Genomic DNA, 12408 nt, shown 5'->3' on the forward strand with positions numbered 1-12408 from the left:
AGTCCTGGGATCGAGCCCCGCATCGGGCTCTCTGCTAGGCGGGGAGCCTGTTTCCCCCTCTCTCTCTCCGCCTGCCTCTCTGCCTACTTGTGATCTGTCAAATAAATAAATAAAATCTTAAAAAAAAAAAAAAAGAAAGATAGTGTCTCCCCCCAGGGCGATGGTTGGGCAGGTTTGCCTGAAGCCTCTTACAGAAGATGGAAGTTTCCTGAATTCTCATTCCTCTGCTGCTATATAAATCCACTCTCTGTGCAGCACCCATCTAGGTCTACCGGGTGGTCCCTGTGGGATTTGGGGACACGAGGAATTGCAGTAAAACACTAGCTGCCTGCTGCGTGTGCGGAAATAAAGAGCTTTGTCTCTGACCCAGAAGTCTCGTGTCTTCTGCCGGCACTTATGAACCTGTGACAGGCTAACCTGCCAGGTTGTGAACAGGACAAGAATCTCAGACCATTCACGGTTCTTCACAGTTTGGGGAACAAGGATAGGACGTTGACAGGATGTGGCTACCTGGAAGAGAAAGGATGAGGTAAGGGAATATGAGGAGATGACACAGAACCTGGTAGTGAATATTCTCACCCAACGGTCCCCAGAAGTCCTACAGTATTTCATTCAGTCCTGGACATGAATATTTAGAGTCTGAGCAACGAGAGGTGGGTTTGAAACAAGCTCACTGAATGGTGTTCTCCTCCTCAGGTGGGCGACGAGACGTCATCATGACACTAGAGCAGCAAAGCCCTGGAGCCCCAGTTAGAAGGCAATCTGACTTTGGCTGCTAGGTCAAGAGAGCCCCAAAGCTGAAATAAATGATGTCAGCAGGAAAGACCCAGAATTTTGGTTTTGTTTGGTTGAGCCTGAGCCACCATCAGCTCCTTGCCTTTGCTTGATGAAGAGAGATGTTCTCTGTGCCCTCTGATCTCTCCCTCCTCTGTCCTGACCTCAGGAAAGTCTTGCTACCTTAAGGAACCAAATGACTGGGTCAAGGTCTCCCTGTTCCCATGGAAGACTAAAGGCCATACACACTCTGTACGAATATACTGAGACATTTCATGGAGGGGAGGGACTTAAATTTCTAAGCTCCCTTGGATATAGGCATCCTAGTCACGCTCCTACCTGGTCCAAAGGATGCTTAGGTTTAACAGATGGGATTTGGACAGGGTTCTGAATGGGAAAGAAAAGCTAACATGACTTCTTAGTGAGACTTTTTGGTATAATTCAATGCACTGTTGTTACCTGCCCATCTGAATGAATAGTAGGGATTGAGGTGTTAAATACTCATATTCCCATCCCGTAAGTGTCAGAGGGGCTTATCCCAGTCACGGAAGAGCAGAAAGTGGAGATATGCTTGTGGGACAAACTTGTTGCCATTTGTCACTAGCAGACAAGCCAGGATTTAGCATGGGTGCCTCTACCCTCTGATTTCACAGTTTTCCACCCGAAGAGGATATCCTGTTGCTTGGCAAGTCAGAAGCCTTCATTTCAAGGCCTCTGACTCTCACACTTACACCAGCGGGGGTGGCTGATACCCCCCTACAAAATTCAGAGGCCTACCTGTCAAGTGAAATTTCTTGGGCAGATTCACAATGCTCAATTCCTCTGGCCCCTCAGGAAAAAGGGCTGTATCTCCAGCCATGCCCAACCAGAAAGGAAGTTGAGCATCTTGTGGGACTTTTTGGGAACAGGCATTCTATTTGGTCCTTTATATCCGCTAATCCACAAATCAGCATTCTTTGAGAGGGGCCCAGCCAATAGCAATGAATGCTCTCTTTGTCCCCTACAAAGAGCCTACATTGCAGCCTGGCCAAAAAAAATCATATGGTCTGCCTGAATCAAGAAACTGCAGTGTCTGGCAATCCAACCTGCTTCTGTATCTGTCATCCCTGTCCATGTGCTATGAGAACAGAAAAATTCACGTGGGTGTGGCTGTTCTTCTACCATCTTGTCATGCCTAAGGCCAAACATGGACTCTGCCTTGTCTCTGTACAAACACACAGAACAGCACAATCTTTTCTTTTTTCTTTTCTTTTCTTTTTTTTTTAGTACAGTCTTTTAAAAATCTGACTGATGAGGGCACCTGGGTGGCTCAGTGGGTTAAAGCCTCTGCCTTCGGCTCAGGTCATGATCCCAGGGTCCTGGGATCGAGCCCCACATTGGGCTCTCGGCTCTGCAGAGAGCCTGCTTCCTCCTCTCTTTTCCTGCCTGTCTCTTTTGCCTATTTGTAATCTCTGTTTGTCAAATAAATAAATACAATCTTTAAAAAAAAAAAAAATCTGACTGATGCAAATCCATAGCTTTCTCCTGACTGCTGACCAGACTTGGTTTATGCCATGTAGACCTATCAAGGCTCCAACTTCTCAGTGACATGGCCCATATTTCCTAACCAAACCAATGTAATGTTGATCCAAATCAAGTTTCAAAATAAACCCCAACTAGAGTGACCTGTGACTCTTAAGGTTATCTGTAAGTGGGGGAGAGATGGTCATAACCTCTCTCTCTGCTGTAGTTGAGGCTCATCTATTTTTTTGCCTCATCTATTGCCCCATTGACAATGATACCAGAGATTAGCAAACATTTATATTCCACTGTTTCTCAATTTCTTTTTTTGCTTTTTAAAATATTTTATTTATTTATGTAACAGAGAGATCACAAGTAGGCAGAGAGGCAGGCAGAGAGAGAGAAGGAAGCAGGCTCCCTGCCGAGCAGAGAGCCTGATGCAGGGCTCAATCCCAGGACCCTGAGATCGTGATCTGAGCCGAAGGCAGAGGCTTTAACCCACTGAGCCACCCAGGCGCCCCTGTTTCTCAATTTATCACATATTGTTTGAGTTCAGTTCTATATTATTTCTTGTACCAAATTTCAGCATTTTTTATTTTCATGGATTTTATGTATTTCATACATTAGCATATAGCCATTCTTCATACTTTCATATTCTTGAACCTGACATATCTGTAATTATTTTCCTATTTTCATTCTGAATTTTGTATATTTTATATCAAGATAAGTCTTATTTCAAATAAAGTTTATTAATCAGTCCTTTTATAGACCCAACTTTTGGCTTCTTCATCTCAACTTCTGTGGTTGATGTTATTGTTCTCTAACATTTTTTCTGTTCTTCCTTATTTACTAATTTGAGGAGGGAGAGAGAGCAAGGGTTGCTTTTACCTTTTCCTAATCGCTTGAATTAAATCCTTGCTTGTGGGGCACCTGGGTGGCTCAGTGGGTTAAAGCCTCGGCCTTTGGCTCAGGTCATGATCCCGGGGTCCTGGGATCGAGCCCCACATCAGGCTCTCTGCTCGGCAGGGAGCCTGCTTCCCTTCCTCTCTCTCTGCCTACTTGTGATCTCTGTCAAATAAATGAATAAAATCTTTTAAAAAAAATCCTTGCTCATTTGTTAATGATTTTTATTTCCTGATTAATATATTTAAGTTATAGTTTTCCTGTTCTACTTTGGCTGTGTCCCATTATTTTTATTTCAGTGGTTTTATTATTTACTCATCAGTCTAAATTATTTGATTTTGTGATTTTCATCTATATCAGAGGATAATTTAGAAAGACATTTTTTAGTTTCCAAACACAATGAAATTTATTCTATCTTTTTATTATTTTCTAATTTTACGCACTATGGTCAAAGAAATGATTTATATTATTTAAGCCATCTGAATTTGAAGCATTCCCTTAAGGGCTAATATATGGTCTATTTTTTTTTTTTAATATTTTACTTATCTATTTGACAGAGAGAGAGATCACAAGTAGGCAGAGAGGCAGGCAGAGAGAGGGGGGTAAGCAGGCTCCCTGTTGAGCAGAGAGCCCAATGCGGGGCTCCATCTCAGGACCCTGAGATCATGACCTGAGCTGAGGGCAGAGGCTCAACCCACTGAGCCAGGTGCCCATATGGTCTATTTTTAAATGGAAAAGATGTACTTGAAGAAAATGTGTATTCTGCTTATTGGGTGTAAAATTTTATATATGTACATATACACATATAGTTGTATATTTGTAATGGCTGTATATGTTCTATTGTTGTTCTTGTTCACCAGTATGTAATACCCTGTTTTTTGTTTGTTTGTTTTTTTTTTTTCTTTTCCCTAAAATTCTTTCTAGTCAGATAAGATTAGTACTCTAGTTTTCTCTTGGTTCCTATGTGCCTGGTGAATCTTTTCCTTTTATTTTCAAAATTTCCATGTGTTTTTATTTTAAACATCTCTCTCTTGTAGCTGACATATAGTTTTTTAAATCCAAACTGACTCTGCCATTTAACTGAAGAAATTTATCCACTTACATTTATTGTGGCTACTCTTTAAAAAAAATTTTTTTTTTTTTAATTTACTTATTTGACAGACAGAGATCACAAGTAGGCAGAGAGGCAGGCAGAGAGAAAGGAGGAGGCAGGCTCCCCGCTGAGCAGAGCACCTGATGTGGGGCTCGATCCCAGGACCTGGGATCAGGACCTGAGCCAAAGGCAGAGGCTTTAACCCACTGAGCCACCCAGGCACCCCTATTGTGGCTACTCTTATATAAAGACTTACTTTTGCCATCTTGTTTCATATTTTCAAACATACTTTATTTTTTTTCTGTTTTCTTGCTTTCCACTGCAGGGATCATGTTTTCTTGTGCTGATTTAAATGTTAAATCACTTAACAGATTGTCTAAAAGTAAATTCACCTGTACTAGTTATATGTCCATAGGCAAGTCTTGCCTGTGCTCTCATCTATAAAATGAGAATAAAGAATATGATTGTTGTGGGAATTAAGTGAGTTAACATATGTAAAATTCTCAGCACCTGGGAAGAATAAAGTGCTAGGTGTTTACTGTTATATCATTATGATAATGGCTTTTAAGACTTATAGCTGTGTTATTTCACCCTGTTAATTTCTGAAACATTAGTATATGTATCTTCTCCCCCAAACACAAATATTTGACTTCTCATGTTCTTCCATCTAGCATGTTGTCATTATCCAGTTTTGGTCTGAATTGTTACGTATTTTCCTTCCTTCCCTACTTCCCCCCTTCCTTCATTCCTTTCTTCTTTCTCTCTCTCCCCCACTTCTCTCCTTCCCCTCTCCTCCCTTCTTTCCTTTCCCCCCTTCTTTCCTTCTCCTCTTTCTTGTTTTGTCCTTCCCTCTTTTTTTGTTAGTACAATAGACTTCACCAACAATTCTTTTTCCTTTTCAGGTGAACTGTTTCTCTCTGGGGCTTTTAAAATTTCTTTCCTTGTCTTTAATATTGTATCTAAATGTGGGTTTTCCCCTTCTCTCCTTCTTGGCTTTTTCTGAACCTCTTTAATAAAGACCTCAGACTGTATCCTTTGATTTAGTGACATTTATTTCCATTATTTCTTAAAATAGTTTTTGCATTCCTAATATTTCTCTCTTCTAAGGATCATTATTACCTAGATGTTGGCACTCCGATACACATCTTCCATAATGATTTTCTTTTACATTTGCGATCTCTTTTTCTGATGCCTTCTGGAAGAAGTCCTTAATTTTATCTTCAAATACATTTATTTTAAAGCTCTATTTATCCCTAGTCCTTCCTCAAAGAAGGACAGAAGCAGTACCAAATAAGAACAAAATATAGCAAAAAGCACTAACTGGGAACATTATGTGTGAAAAAGGAAATAAACAACACGTGGGGATTTTTGGTACCTTGACAAAAATGGTTTGCAGTAATAGGAATTACTTTCCCATTATACTCACTTTTCCTTTCAAGAAGGGGATGAAGTAAGTATAGATAACATCTTTTAAAATATTTTTTTTTTTCTTCTAAAGGGTGCAAAAAATGGAATGGTTGGGTCTAGGGGGATTTTAACATGGGAGATTTAAAACGGGAGTTTTGCATGCAAGTGTGAACAAGCCAATAGAGCAAAAATGGGACCCAGGAATGTGGGATTAATGAAGGAGTCTTTTGAGTAGTAGAAGGAATGAATACTGATCATGATTAAATAAAATAGCTAGAGGTAAAGATGGTTCATGTTATAACAGAATAGGAAGTTATAAAGATACGAATGCCTCAAAATCTATTGTTAACAGATTATGGAGGGTGAGGAAGTTTCCTGTTTCCATTTTCTCAGTGAAAAAAGAAAGAACCGGAGAGCAAGAAAGAGGGACGACTGGAGGTCTGAGTAAAGAGGAGGTGTGAAATGCTTGTTGAGGAGAGATTAAGTGTGAATTGACCAGGAAAATGTGTACAGATCCTCACACTGTGCTGTGAGCCCTTGATCTTCAGGGCCAGAAGTTTTCAGTGAAAAGGGTCAGCATGGTTGGTTTTTTGTCAAGTCCCATTCAGCTGCTTAGGTACAGATGCAGCGTAGTTGGAACAGTTGGATACAAACAAGATTTGAGTTTTCAGTTTACAAGGATAAGAGAATTTACAGTATATGCAAAGAAAATGATGCCTATCCTAGATAAAAAGGAAAGCGAGGGACTTCTAGACAAGGGATAGGTGAGAGAATCAATTGTCTGGAGATCCTGGTAAAGTTATAGAATTGTTAGGGTAGGCATGACAGAGTGGCCCAGAAAGGGGGGGTGAGTAGTATGCTAGAAGTTGAGATTTCTGGAAGTAATGATAAGATCTAATGCAGTGTGTTCAAACTATAGGGTGAGTCCCATTAATAGGTCATGAAATCAGTTTGGTGGATCAGTTTCTAAATTAGCACATTTTAAATCTGATTACACATTAGAATCACCTAGAGAACCTAAAATTAAAACAACAACAACAACAACAAAAACAAAACAAAAAAACCCCCAAATGCTCACACCTAACTGCCAGAGATTCTTATTTGGACTAACATAGGGCTCAGAAATCAGTTTTTCATTAAAATTGTCCAGGTTGGGGCTCCTGGATGGCTCAGTGGGTTAAGCCTCTGCCTTCGACTCGGGTCATGATCCCAGGGTCCTGGGATCGAGCCCTGCATCAGGCTCTCTGCTCAGTGGGGAGCCTGCTGCCCACCCCCTCTCTGCCTGCCTCTCTGCCTACTTGTGATCTCTGTCTGTCAAATAAATAAATAAAATCTTTAAAAAAAAAAACTGTCCAGGTAACTCTAATGTGCAGGCCTGGTCAATCACCACTGTTCTAAGAAGATACTGACATAAGAAAGACTAATGATCGAACTAATGGTAGAACGACAGTAAGTCAGGTGCTCAAATCTTCTAAAAACTGGGGAGAGCCTGTTTAATCATTTTGTAGATGGATTTCAAACAAACTTTGATTTCATTTCTTATATTTGAACTACCTAGAAATAAATCAAAGTCAATAAAAAAATATCTGGCACATAAGCACTGTGATTTCCCCATATCCTATCATGACGAAGTTTCATTTGAATTAATTGTACTTAACTTTAGAATTAAGAATATTGCTAAAATTTAAGAAAAAACTATTTATAAGAAAGAGAAAATAAATTGACTGGAAAGTTTATTGGAAAATCTATATCAAGCATAATTTAAAATTACTTGAAACAAAGTATCTATAAAAGGTCAGAACATTTGGTATTATAGGATAAAACTAAGTTAGAAAAATTGTAGTAACATGGTTAAGAAAATAACAATTAGAGCTATACATTTTTAAATTATAGAAAACATTAAAAATAAAATATTAACACAATATGTCTTGCTGTTGCTTTGGGGGAAAAGGTGGGGACAGATATTTTTTATTTACATATATTTATTAAAAGATTTTCCACATGACATTGCAAATAGTCCCATTTCTCTTGTATTTTTCTATATAATACATGAATTCACACAAAGGAGGCAGAATACATACAATTACAAAGATGGTAGAAAAGTAAACCACATCATACCCAATACATAGTGGATTATTGCAAAGGGCATAACCCGAACATATAAGGCATATTAGTTTTGGAAAAACAACAGTGCCCACCCACAGGTACACACAAACACACACACAAACTCCACTGCAGTAAACCACGAGAGAAAACAAAACATATCATAAATAACTGCTCTTCGACTTTCCTATGTTAGTTTCCTACGTTAGTTCTTAAGTTCTTTTTCAATCATAATGAAATCTACAGAGAACAGAATTTTCTTCAAATGTGTAAGGTTCAAACACGATTAGTTTTTGTATCTGATATTCTATTTTGTACTTCTGTTCTTCTATTGATGTATGTTTATATCTAAATTCCTTAAAATTACAACTTTGAAAATTGTAAAAAGTTGTTTTCTATTTAACAAGCCACAGTTCAGTGTTTACTACTATTCTGCAAGACTCATAAATTAAAACACACAGGTTTAGAAGCAAATAACTGCTATTACTGAATGTATATTGGCATTTTAACAAAATACTGTATTTACTCCATATACTTCTAAACTGAGATTTTCAGTTAATACAGGGAGGAATTTTATTTACCAAAAAAGTGTCCCAAATTTCTGTTCTACATTTTGTCTTACAAAATTCTGAATGCAGCTTTTCGTTTGATTCTGATAGAACTTGTTATATGAAAAGTCCATGTGATAACCACAATATTACATTGTATGTAATATACAAATGTATCTTTTCTATCAGTTTTTCTAGTTAGTAGTAACAAATTATATATGGTGATCATTATTTTATCAAGACCTCTGCTATTGTAAAAATAGACCTGAATATATTACCCTTGATGACAGACAAAAAACTGGTGAACAATTTTACATTTAGAAGAAAAAAGTGAGAGAGCACAGCATCAAAGTTGATAATCCTCTGTGAATGCATTAAAGATATGGTTTATAAACATAGGCATGAAAACTAAAAACTTTGAAAATAAGTACAGTAAGAATATTTACATATACATATCATGGCTCATTATGAAAAAGATTATTAAAGTATAATGTGAACATTATATTCACAGTATAAACAACACACTTTGAGGAGTAATTTAGGTAAGGAATAGTATAAATACAGATAGAACATTAGTTAGCACTATTAATGTTGTGTTCTGTCACTTATATAAAAATATACACATAGATATGGCTCTTTTAAACCAAATTTTTTACATAAATATCCACTGATTTAAATAAAAGTTGACAGAGGTAGAATTTGTGTCAATGTTCATGATTTTCAGGAACAAGTATTTCAAATATTTCATTACTGTTCTGTCCTTTAAAAAATCCATATAGGTAACTCATTGATAGCCATCATTCTGAAAAAGAGGGGACAGGAAAGGTGAGTTAAGAGAAAAATAACAAACAAAATTACTTAGAACATTTAAAGAAAACTGAGATTGTTTTCAGTTTTAACTGAAATTGTAGTCTCTAATAAAGCCTTTGCCCATAATCAAGCTTTAATTAGTACCTCAGAAGTACTGTTCTATACTTCAAAAAGATACTCCCCTCAAACCACTAGAGTACATCAAAGTATATGAGGACTAAATGAATAATACAGAATAAAAAGAAACATAGCATGTCTCAATTAACATATGTTAATTGAGAAAAATCACTCAAAACAAGGAATAATATGACGGTTATGTTAATATACAAGTACTGTACATTGTGTTGTCTGAGTCTTAAAAAGCATATTATGGGTAGTTAAATATTTTTTCAAGTATTTTAACCTTATATGCTATCTAATCACCCTCCCAATTAAAACACACACACTAAAATATGAAAAATTCCATAATGGAAACACTGAGAAAGTAACCTAATAATGGAATAGCCATGTGACGGACTGTGAGATGATTTTATCTTATTTTATTTAAAGATTTTATTTATTTATTTATTTGACAGAGAAACACAGCGAACAGAGAGAGAGGGAACACAAGCAGGGGGAGTGTGAGAGGGAGAAGCAGGCTTTCCGCTGAGCAAGGAGCCCAATGCAGGGCTCGATCCCAGGCCCCTGTTAGATTATTTTATTTTATTTCATTATTTTTAAAGATTTTATTTATTTATTTGACAGAGATCACAAGTAGGCAGAGAGGCAGGCAGAGAGAGAGGAGGAAGCAGGCTCCCTGCTGAGCAGAGAGCCCGATGCGGGGCTCGATCCCAGGACCCTGGGATCATGACCTGAGCCGAAGGCAGAGGCTTTAACCCACTGAGCCACCCAGGCACCCCTGTTAGATGATTTTAAAATGGCACTTTTGAAAATACTTTTTATGATAAGAGTAGATGCTCTCAACAATTTATTAAGGGGAAAAACCCCAAAGAACAAAACAAAACAAAAAAACAGGATAAAAACTATTTCAAGTAAGATCTCTATTAGAATTGTATGCCTGTGAACGTGTGTGTATATTTATTATACATCGAATACAAGAAGAAGTATATACCAAAATGTTAATTGCTAATTTCTCTGGGTTGTAGGATTAAAACTGATTTTGATTTGTATGTTCATTTTCACAACAGTCAAAAGACAGGAACAACTGAAGTATCTATCAACTCATGAATGGATAAACAAAATGTGGTGTATTCATACAAGAGAATATTGTTCAGCCTCAAAAAAGGAGGAAATTCTGACACAACTTGGATAAACCCTGAAAACACTGTAAGTCACAGAAAGGAAAAATGTTGTATGATTCCAATTACATGAGGTAAATAGAGTAGTCAAATTCATAGAGACAGAAATTTGTTTTATTTTTAAAATTTTTTATTTTTGAAAAATTTTATTAACATATAATGTATTATCAGCCCCAGGGGTACAGGTCTGTGAATTGCCAGGTTTACACACTTCACAGCACTCACCATAGCACATACGTTCCCCAATGTCCATAACCCAACCACCCTCTCCCTACCCCCCTCCCTCTAGCAACCCTCAGTTTGTTCTGTGAGATTAAGAGTCTCTTATGGTTTGTCTCCCTCCCGATCCCATCTTGTTTCATTTTTCCTTCCCTACTTCCCGGACCGTCCCCCCGCCACCCACGTTGCCTTTCAACTTCCTCATATTAGGGAGATCATATGATAATTGTCTTCCTCTGATTGACTTATTTCGCTCAGTATAACCTCTAGTTCCATCCACGTCATCGCGAATGGCAAGATTTCACTTCTTTTGATGGCTGCATAGTATTCCATTGTATTATATATACCACATCTTCTTTATCCACATATATAAGATATACCACATCTTCTTTATCATTCATCTGTTGATGGACATCTAGGTTCTTACCATAGTTTGGCTATTGTGGACATTGCTGCTATAAACCTTCAGGTGCATCTGCCCCTTCAGATCATTACGTTTGTATCTTTAGGGTAAATACTCAGTAGTGCAATTGCTGGGTCATAGGGTAGTTCTATTTTTAACCTTTTGAGGAACCTCTATGCTGTCTTCCAGAGTGGTTGCACCAGCCTGCATTCCCACCAACAGTGTAGGAGGGTTCCCCTTTCTCCGCATCCTCGCCAGCATCTGTCATTTCCTGACTTGTTAATTTTAGCCATTCTGACTGGTGTGAGGTGGTATCTCATTGTGGTTTTGATTTTTATTTTCCTGATGCCAAGTGTTGTGGAGCACTTTTTCATGTGAGAGACAGAAATTTGTAACGGTGGTTGCCAAGAGCTAAGGGGAGGGAGGGATGGGGAGTTAGTGTTTAATGGGTAGAGTTCCAGTAGAAGATAAAAAAGTTCTGGAGATGGAGAGCGGACATTATTTTTGCATAATAATGTGAATGTATTAACTGCCAAAAAAATGTATACTTAAAAATGGTTAGAATGAGGGGCACCTGGGTGGCTCAGTGGGTTAAAGCCTCTGCCTTCGGCTCAGGTCATGATCCCAGGGTCCTGGGATCGAGACCCGAATTGGGCTCTCTGCTCAGCAGGGAGCCTGCTTCCTCCTCTCTTTCTGCCTGCCTCTCTGCCTCCTTGTGATTTCTGTCTGTCAAATAAATAAATAAATCTTTAAAAAACAAAATGGTTAGAATGATATATTTGATGTTATGCATATTTTGTCACAATAAAAAAATGTTTAAAAAAGTGATCTTGGTTTCCTTTATATTTTCGTAGTTTATGTTTTCAGTGAGGATATATTATTTAAACACAGAATTACCATATGACCCAGAAACTCTCTTCTTAGGTACTCCCAAAAGATTTGAAAACAGGACTAAAACAGATACTATAAACCAGTGTTCGTAGCAGCATTATTCACAATAGCTAGGAGATGAAAACCCATCAGCTGAAGAGTGGATAAACAAAATGTGGCATAAGCACAGAAAGGAATATTATTGAACCACTAAAAAGAATCAAGGGCTGAGAGTTGCAGAGGCAGGGGGTGGGTAGGGAGAGGGTGGTGGGGTTATGGACATTGGGGAGGGTATGTGCTATGGTGAGTGCTGTGAAGTGTGTAAACCTGGCGATTCACAGACCTGTACCCTGGGGCTAATAATACATTATGTGTTAATTTAAAAGAAATTAAAAAAAAAAAGAATCAAGGAGTGCCTGGATGGCTCAGTCATTAAGTGCCTGCCTTTGGCTTGGGTCATGATCCCAGCATCCTGGGATC

The 12408-nt window shown here is 38.0% G+C and overlaps 1 protein-coding gene across 2 annotated transcripts in view; it reads right to left on the reverse strand.

Annotated features, from left to right (window-relative positions):
* Nucleotides 1-7393: 7393 nt before the first annotated feature.
* CEP135 (centrosomal protein 135) overlaps nucleotides 7394-12408 on the reverse strand; it is a 78695-nt gene continuing 73680 nt past the window's right edge. For both annotated transcript variants that reach the window (XM_032851244.1, XM_032851245.1), the window contains exon 26: nucleotides 7394-9130. The gene's annotated coding sequence lies outside the window, so the exon portion shown is untranslated. The remainder of the gene's footprint in view (nucleotides 9131-12408) is intronic.

Source organism: Lontra canadensis, unplaced genomic scaffold (assembly GCF_010015895.1).
Source record: "Lontra canadensis isolate GAN:19392208 unplaced genomic scaffold, GSC_riverotter_1.0 scaffold1, whole genome shotgun sequence".
Classification (NCBI taxonomy): domain Eukaryota; kingdom Metazoa; phylum Chordata; class Mammalia; order Carnivora; family Mustelidae; genus Lontra; species Lontra canadensis.